The sequence below is a fragment of the Condylura cristata genome, unplaced genomic scaffold (assembly GCF_000260355.1).
Source record: "Condylura cristata isolate star-nosed mole 26May11 unplaced genomic scaffold, ConCri1.0 scaffold00017, whole genome shotgun sequence".
Taxonomy (NCBI): domain Eukaryota; kingdom Metazoa; phylum Chordata; class Mammalia; order Eulipotyphla; family Talpidae; genus Condylura; species Condylura cristata.
In genome coordinates, this window is record NW_004567118.1 from 296,565 (window position 1) to 303,580 (window position 7,016).

Consider the following 7,016-nt stretch of genomic DNA (forward strand, 5'->3'; position numbering starts at 1 on the left):
TGCAAAATGCATCCCATTCAACGGTGCAAAAAAATTCTTTTTTAAATTGATACACCAATAATCTGCAATAACGAAAGAACAGGATTTCTTTTTTTTTTTTTTTTTTTTTTTTTGTCCTTCTGAAAGCATAAAGGCAGTATTTTGGAATAAGTGCATAATACTTCTCAATATCCAACAAACTCCCTCTTTCTTAGGGAAAGAAAACTTTAAACTTGGAACATTTCACAGCCAGAAAAAGCGAACTGGAATTTAATAACATTGTATTTACTTTGATATTGCCTTCTGTTTAGAGGCTAAGGACATTGCTTTTCTGTTTTTAATGGATTCCTTTTTAAAAATATTTGCGGGGCCCTCCCTGGTGGCACAGCAAATTAAAGCACAGCACCAAGAAGCTACAGCCACTTCAGTATGAGTTTGATCCCCTCCTGGGAGGTGATCCACATGGTGTGTCTGGCCCACTGCTCCCCTTAACCCTGTTCTTAGTTGATCTGCCTGTTCTGCTCCCCACTCTGTCTCTGGTGAATCCTCTCACCACCCCTACACCTCTGGCCTGTATGCCAGAACTGTATGCATAAATAAATCTTTTAAAAAAATAAAAGTATTTGCCAAATGTTATACTTTTGTGTTAAGTACATAATTCTGTAATAGAGAAAAGATGAATTCTTGTCTAGTCAGAAAATCAGAACTTGCCTTGAAAACAAATGTGCCCAGATGTACGTTGATTGATCTAGATCTTCCAGCTGCCCAGAATATACCCAGGGTAAGTTTGGTCCTAACTGAAGATAAAAAATTAGTTGATAGCCTCACTGGGACCTTGGGAACCTTAGAGTCCACATACATGTGCCAAAATTAATGTCCATGTCTAAAAGTGAGATCAGCTTCATGGAGATAGTAATAGAAGATGTCAAGAGGAAGAAACACATCTGTGTCTGGTCTGACTTTGAACTGCTTGTGACTTTCCTTTTAAAAAAAAAAAAAGGTTTAATTTTTTTGATCCGAAAGTCTTATCTTGTTCCAGCATCAACTCTAAAAGAATCCAAAGTCTCTTCTAAGTCAGGTATGGGTGGACTTTAAGGAATTCCTCTCCAGAAACCTGTCACAGGCTATATGCTGTGAAACTAAACAAGTTACATGCTTCAAATAAAAACAGTGGTAGGACTGACGAAGGGTGGGCATTCTTGTTGTTGAAAGAAAAAACCAGGAAAAAAGTAAAGAATGATAAGAGCTAACACCAAAACCAAAGGGGGAAAATTCCACTTGATTTTAAAGCCTAGGAATAACCCCCTTGGCTTCTGATCTCATTGGGGTGGCAGTGTCTCTCCCGCAGCTAAAGGCTGAAAGGGCTGACTCAACTCATTCCTTTAACATTAGTAAAAAATTGAATCCTGCAAGAATCATCAGTGTGGGCCTCCCTAGTGGCGCAAGGGGTTAAGTCTCAGCATTGTGAAGCTACTGCCAGCCAGGGTTTGATCCCCTGCCAGGGAGCTGACCCACAAGGCTCAGCAGACCTCTCTTAACCTGCCCACTGCTCCCCTCAACTGTGTATTTTGTTGATCTGCCTGTCCTGCTCCCCACTCTGTCTCTGGTGAATCCTCTCACCTCCCTGCACCTCTGACTATACTCCAGTTCTGTATGCATAAATAAATAAATTTTTAAACAAAAAATGAATACTTGGTAGACATTTGGGGTGTTTCCAGTTTGGAGCAATGAGGATCAATGCTGCCATGCGTGTCTGTGTGCTGTACTCTTGATGCTTAAAGCCCTGCATTTCCTTATCATATGTGTATCTACACGTGGGAGTGCTTGAGTAGAGCATGCACATTTTACATTTTATTATTATTATATCAAAGTATTGTCCAAAGTGGCTGTACCAGTTTATACTGCCACCAACAGTGTACAAGGACTGCTGGCCTTTATTTATTATTTTGTGGGAGGTCTTTATATTCAGCGTTAAGGAAATTAGTCCTTTGTAATATGAGCAACAAATTTTTTTTTCTGCATTTACAATCCTTTTAAAGAGGCATTAATGTTCTTCCCTATTCCCCATCCCCCCGGGAATGAAAATGTAGCTGGAAGAATTGTAGTATTCTAGTTTATAATATATATATATATATATATATATATATATATATATATATAATATATATAATCTATTATATGTATTAACTGATTTAATCTGCACAAAAATCTTGAGAAATAGGTACTGTTTTTTGCCCCATTTTAGAGATTATTTGAAACAAGGAGCGGATTGAAAATTCAATGGTGCAATGGGTAAACGTGCAGCACTACGAGGCGAGTTGCAGCCTCATCAGCACCAGTTCAATCCCCAGCCAGGGAGGTGACCCTCATGGCGCAGCAGACCTCTCCTGACCTGCCTGCTGCTCCCCTCAGCAGTGTTCTTGGTTGATCTGCCTGTTCTGCTCCCCACTCTGTCCCTGGTGAATTCTCTCACTGGCCCCGCACCTCTGGCTGGTACCCCAGTTCTGTATGCATGAATAAATAAATCTTTTTTAAAAATGGTTTTGAGGGCTAATTTAAACAAAATTAATAAGCTCAGAAAATACTCTTTTGTAATTTTCTTTCCTTTGGGGAATGAATGTTACCCTGTCCTGGGCTTCTTTTCCCAGTTTTCTCACGTTGATGATACATTTCATAATTTTCTTATTTTACTCTGAAGACATGGTGTATATATCTTCCTTCCAATCCTGATCTATTCCTTGTTCTCTGTGTTATGGAGACAGCAGACATCTGAGACAGGGCTGACAGGACTGTTGGGAGCAGGTGGGAAGGGAAAAAGAAGCCAGAAAAAGAGGGGGAGGGCAGCACCATAAAATACGGGGCGTGTGTGGAGCGTGGAAGGGTGATTTCTTTGGGGTAGAATTTTTTTTTTAAAGATTTATTTATTTGTACATACAGAACTGGGATACAAGCCAGAGACTCAGGGGTGGCAAAAGACTTAACCAGAGACAGAGAGGGGAGCAGAACAGGCAGAACGATGAAGTACACTGCTGAGGGGGGCAGCGGGCGGGTCAGGAGAGGTCTGCCATGCCATGTGGTCACCTCCCCGGCAGGCGGGAATCGAACTCATGAGGAAGTGGTTTCAGCTTCTTAGTGCAGTGCTTTAGCCAGCTGCGCCACCAGGGAGGGCCATGGGGTAGAATTTTTTAACCTATAGTCCAAAGATTAGGAAATCCATGAATGTGAATCAGTAAGTGTAAAATGTTCAATTTGGCTGAAATTGGATGGCAAATTAACATTTTCTTCAATTTTGAGTGGAGACAACAAACCCAGTATTTCTAGTACTTGCTATCTTGTGACCAATAGAAATCCCAGATATTTTCCTATATGTGGCTATTTTTTAAAAATAATATAATGGTTTATTTTTACATCACTTTATACATTTTTATTGAATATTTTTTTTATTTTATAACAGTTTATTTTTACATCATTTTGTACATTTTTTTTCCATCTCAATTGTAATCCCCGTGGGCTTCCCATCACCGAATCACCCTAGTGCCATCACCATAGTCCAGTGCACTTCCCTCCCCCCACTGTTTTTGATCCCATTCCCCACTCCACCCCCATAAAATGTCTCTAGTATATAGCTGTTCATTATTATTATTCTTTTCTTGCCTGGTCCGTTATACTCCTGCTATGAGCGAAACCATCTGGTATTTTTCTTTTTCTTTCTGGCTTTTCTCACTAAGCTTGATCTTTTCCAGTTCCATCCATGATACTGCAAAAGGCATGTGTTTATTTATTTTTGGTTGCTGAGTAATATTCCACTGTGTATATGTACCACATCTTTTTAATCCAATCATCTACTTTTGGGCATTTGGTTTGTTTCCATGTCTTTCCAACTGTAAATAAAGCAGCAATAAACATGGGTGCCTGTGTCTTTTTGAATCAATTTTTTTTGTGTGTCTTTTGGGTAGATACCCAGGAGAGGGATTGCTGGGTCATATCAAAGCTCCATGTTAAGCAGTTTGAGTAACCTCTTAACAGTTTTCCATAGTGGTTGTACTAGTTTGCATTCCCACCAGCAGTGCAGGAGAGTTCCTTTTTCTCCACATCCTCACCAACATTTGTTGTTGCCAGTTGTTTTAAGATGTGCCATCCTCACTGGGGTGAGGTGGTATCTCATTGTGGTTTTAATATGCATCTCCCTTATTACAAGTGATGTTGAAAATTTTTTCATAATGCTTGTTGGCCATCTGCATTCCCTCTTTGGAGAAGTGTCATTTTAGCTCTTCTGCCCATTTTTTGATGGGGTTGTTTATTTTTGTTGAGTTTCATCAGTTCTTTGTGTATCTTTGTGATCAATCCTTTATCGCTAGTTTTGTGTAAGAAATTTTTTCCCAGTCAGTGGGCTGTCTGTTTGGTTTTTGTAATGTCTCTTTTGCTGTACAGAAGCTCTTTCACTTGATGTCGTCCCATCTATTTATCCTTGCCTTCACTCTCGTTGCATTAGGTGCTCTATCTTTAAAGATATAGCTGAAGTGTATGTCATGTAGTGTTTATATGTGGCTATTTTTAAAGTAAATATCTTGAAATATTATTTTTACTCGCTTGCTATCTCAGGATTATGGTGATCGTTAGGCCTATCCTTAGATCTTATTATTTAAAACATCAATATAAAATATATGTATTACCTCAACACACTTTCACAAATATTAAAACTTGTATTTTAATATACTTGGCTTGCTTGGAATTCCCATATGTGTTTGTCATGCATTTAAAAACATTTTGAGGACCCTCCCCGGTGGTGCAGCTGGTTAAAGTGCAGCACTATGAAACCATCCTCAGTCACTGCAGCATGAGTTCCATCCCTGCCCCACATGGCATGGCAGACCTCTCCTGACCCATCTGCTGCTCCCCACAGCAGTGTATTTCAGTAGATCTGCCTGTTCTGTTTTCCACTCTGTCTCTGGTGAGTCCTCTCACCCCCATACCTCTGGCCTGTATCCCAGTTCTTATATGCATAAACAAATAAATCTAAAAAAAATTTCTTTTGAGAAGGGGATCCACTGGTGAGAGGGCCCATGGTGTGAAAAAGTGTAGAATTCTATTTTATGGTATTTCCTTGCCTTTTATTCTTATTAAATGAGTCTAAAGAAGGTCTCTGAAAAAAAAAAAAAAAAAAAAAACCTGAAGACCTGGATCTTCCCTGTGCCACCCTGCCCTGGTGGCACAATGGGTTAAAAGCACAGCTATGAAGCTATAGGCAGCTACTGCAGCACAAGTTCGCCAAGGGGGTGACCCACATGGTATGACAGATCTCTCCTGTCTCTCCTGCTGCTTCCCACAGTGTATTTCAGTACATCTGCCTGTTCTGCTCCCCACTGTCTCTGATGAATCCTCTCACTCCACATACCTCTGGCCTGTTCCCCGGTTCTTGTGTGCATAAATAAAATAACAAACATTAGGGCTCTCCCTGGTGGTGCAGCAGTTTGAAACGCTGCACTGTGAAGCTAAGCCAAGCTTTGGCCCCTTCTCTGTGAGTTTGATCCTCACCCAGGAGGTGACCCACATGGCCCAACAGACTTCTCCTGTCTTGCGTGCTGCTCCCCTCAGCAATGTACTTTGTCAGTCTCCCTGTTCTGCTCCCCAATCTGTTTCTAGTGAATCCTTTCACGGGCCCTGAATCTCTGGCCTGTGCCCCAGTTCTGTATGCATAAATACATAAAATTTTAAATAAATAAACATAAAAAAAACCACCCTCAAGACCTGTGAACTGTAGAAAGCCTTATTATTTTATTTGTGCCAAAGATCCCTTTTTTCTTAACTTTCATGCCTTTTAAGTATTGTTTTTCCTTACCTCACTAAACCTATTTGTTTCTTTTCTTCCTCCTGACTTTAACTGTCTTTTTTATATTTTATGCTGAGTTTACCCTTCAGTGTATCATCCATATCTTTATATTGAGGTGCAGAACCCTAAATCTCTTCTCGTCCAGACTGTCCATCCTCTACCAAGGTCCAAAACCCCGGTCACCCCTGGACATCGCCAGTTGTTTTTATCACTAGTATTTAGATGTGAACATATTAAAAATCAAGCTTCCTCCTCGAATCTGCAGGTTGTCCCACTTCGTCTGTCCCCTTCTGGGTTTTGTGACCTTAGGATTCTTTTAAAAATTTAATCAAGGCATTTTTAAGCATTGGAACCTCCGAAAATGGTACAAAGATCAAAAGATACACAAGATGAGACAGTGAAGTGAGAGCTTCTCCCACTTGGTCTCCAGGCACTCAGTCTCAGGCCAGGAGGAACCTGGGTAGCAGTTCTTAAAGTGATTTTGGATTCCTTCTTATACTGACTCCATTTCAGGTCCTTCCCTGTTTGTGAGGTGTTGTGTCCTTTCCTCTCCAGGCCCTCTGATCTTTCATCTGGCTCACTTGAAGCATTTATATGCGTATGTTTTACATACATATAAAAAATCTCCCTCCTGTGGCCTTCCGGCCTCGAGTTTCATCATGTTGCTTCCTGGATGAGAACCTACAAGGGTGAGGGGCCCAGGTTGGGGGTGATGAGAAGAGAATCTACAAGGGACTTAGGTAAAGGGTTCGGAATGGCAGATTGGTGGGGAGCTCTGCCAGGAATCCTATTTCTATTCCTCCCACTCCGGGCCCTCTTCCAGCCCTCTATTCCAAAAGTCTCCTTTCCAAGAGCCCAGACAGAGACAGAGACAGAGAGACACTCAGAGACAGAGGCACCAGCATCCCTCTCCCCCTTTTGTCCCGCCCCACTGCTCTGACGGACATCCACTATCAGCCAATGGCGCTCACGATATGCCCCGGAAGGCCCAATGAGAAACAGAGGAGGATGGACGATTCCCCGCCCCCCACTTCTAGGCTTGGTTGAGCCGTGCAGGTAGGTCCGGGCCGGGGGAGCCGCCGTTGGCACTGGTGCCCCGGGGGGTGGGGGTACGAGTCGGTAGGGGTGATGGTGGGGGACGGGAGGCGGCCCCGACCGCGGGGGCCCGAGGGGGCGGCCTGGCTGGGAGGCGGGGGACCGAAGGGCC

The 7,016-nt window shown here is 42.2% G+C and overlaps 1 protein-coding gene across 2 annotated transcripts in view; it reads left to right on the forward strand.

Annotated features, from left to right (window-relative positions):
- The first annotated feature begins 6,815 nt into the window (after positions 1-6,815).
- The window catches only part of KANSL1 (KAT8 regulatory NSL complex subunit 1), a 129,893-nt gene continuing 129,692 nt past the window's right edge, over positions 6,816-7,016 (forward strand). The window contains exon 1 of one of the 2 annotated variants that reach the window (XM_012726492.1): positions 6,816-6,865. The gene's annotated coding sequence lies outside the window, so the exon portion shown is untranslated. The remainder of the gene's footprint in view (positions 6,866-7,016) is intronic. The other variant, XM_012726491.1, reaches the window with a different exon arrangement.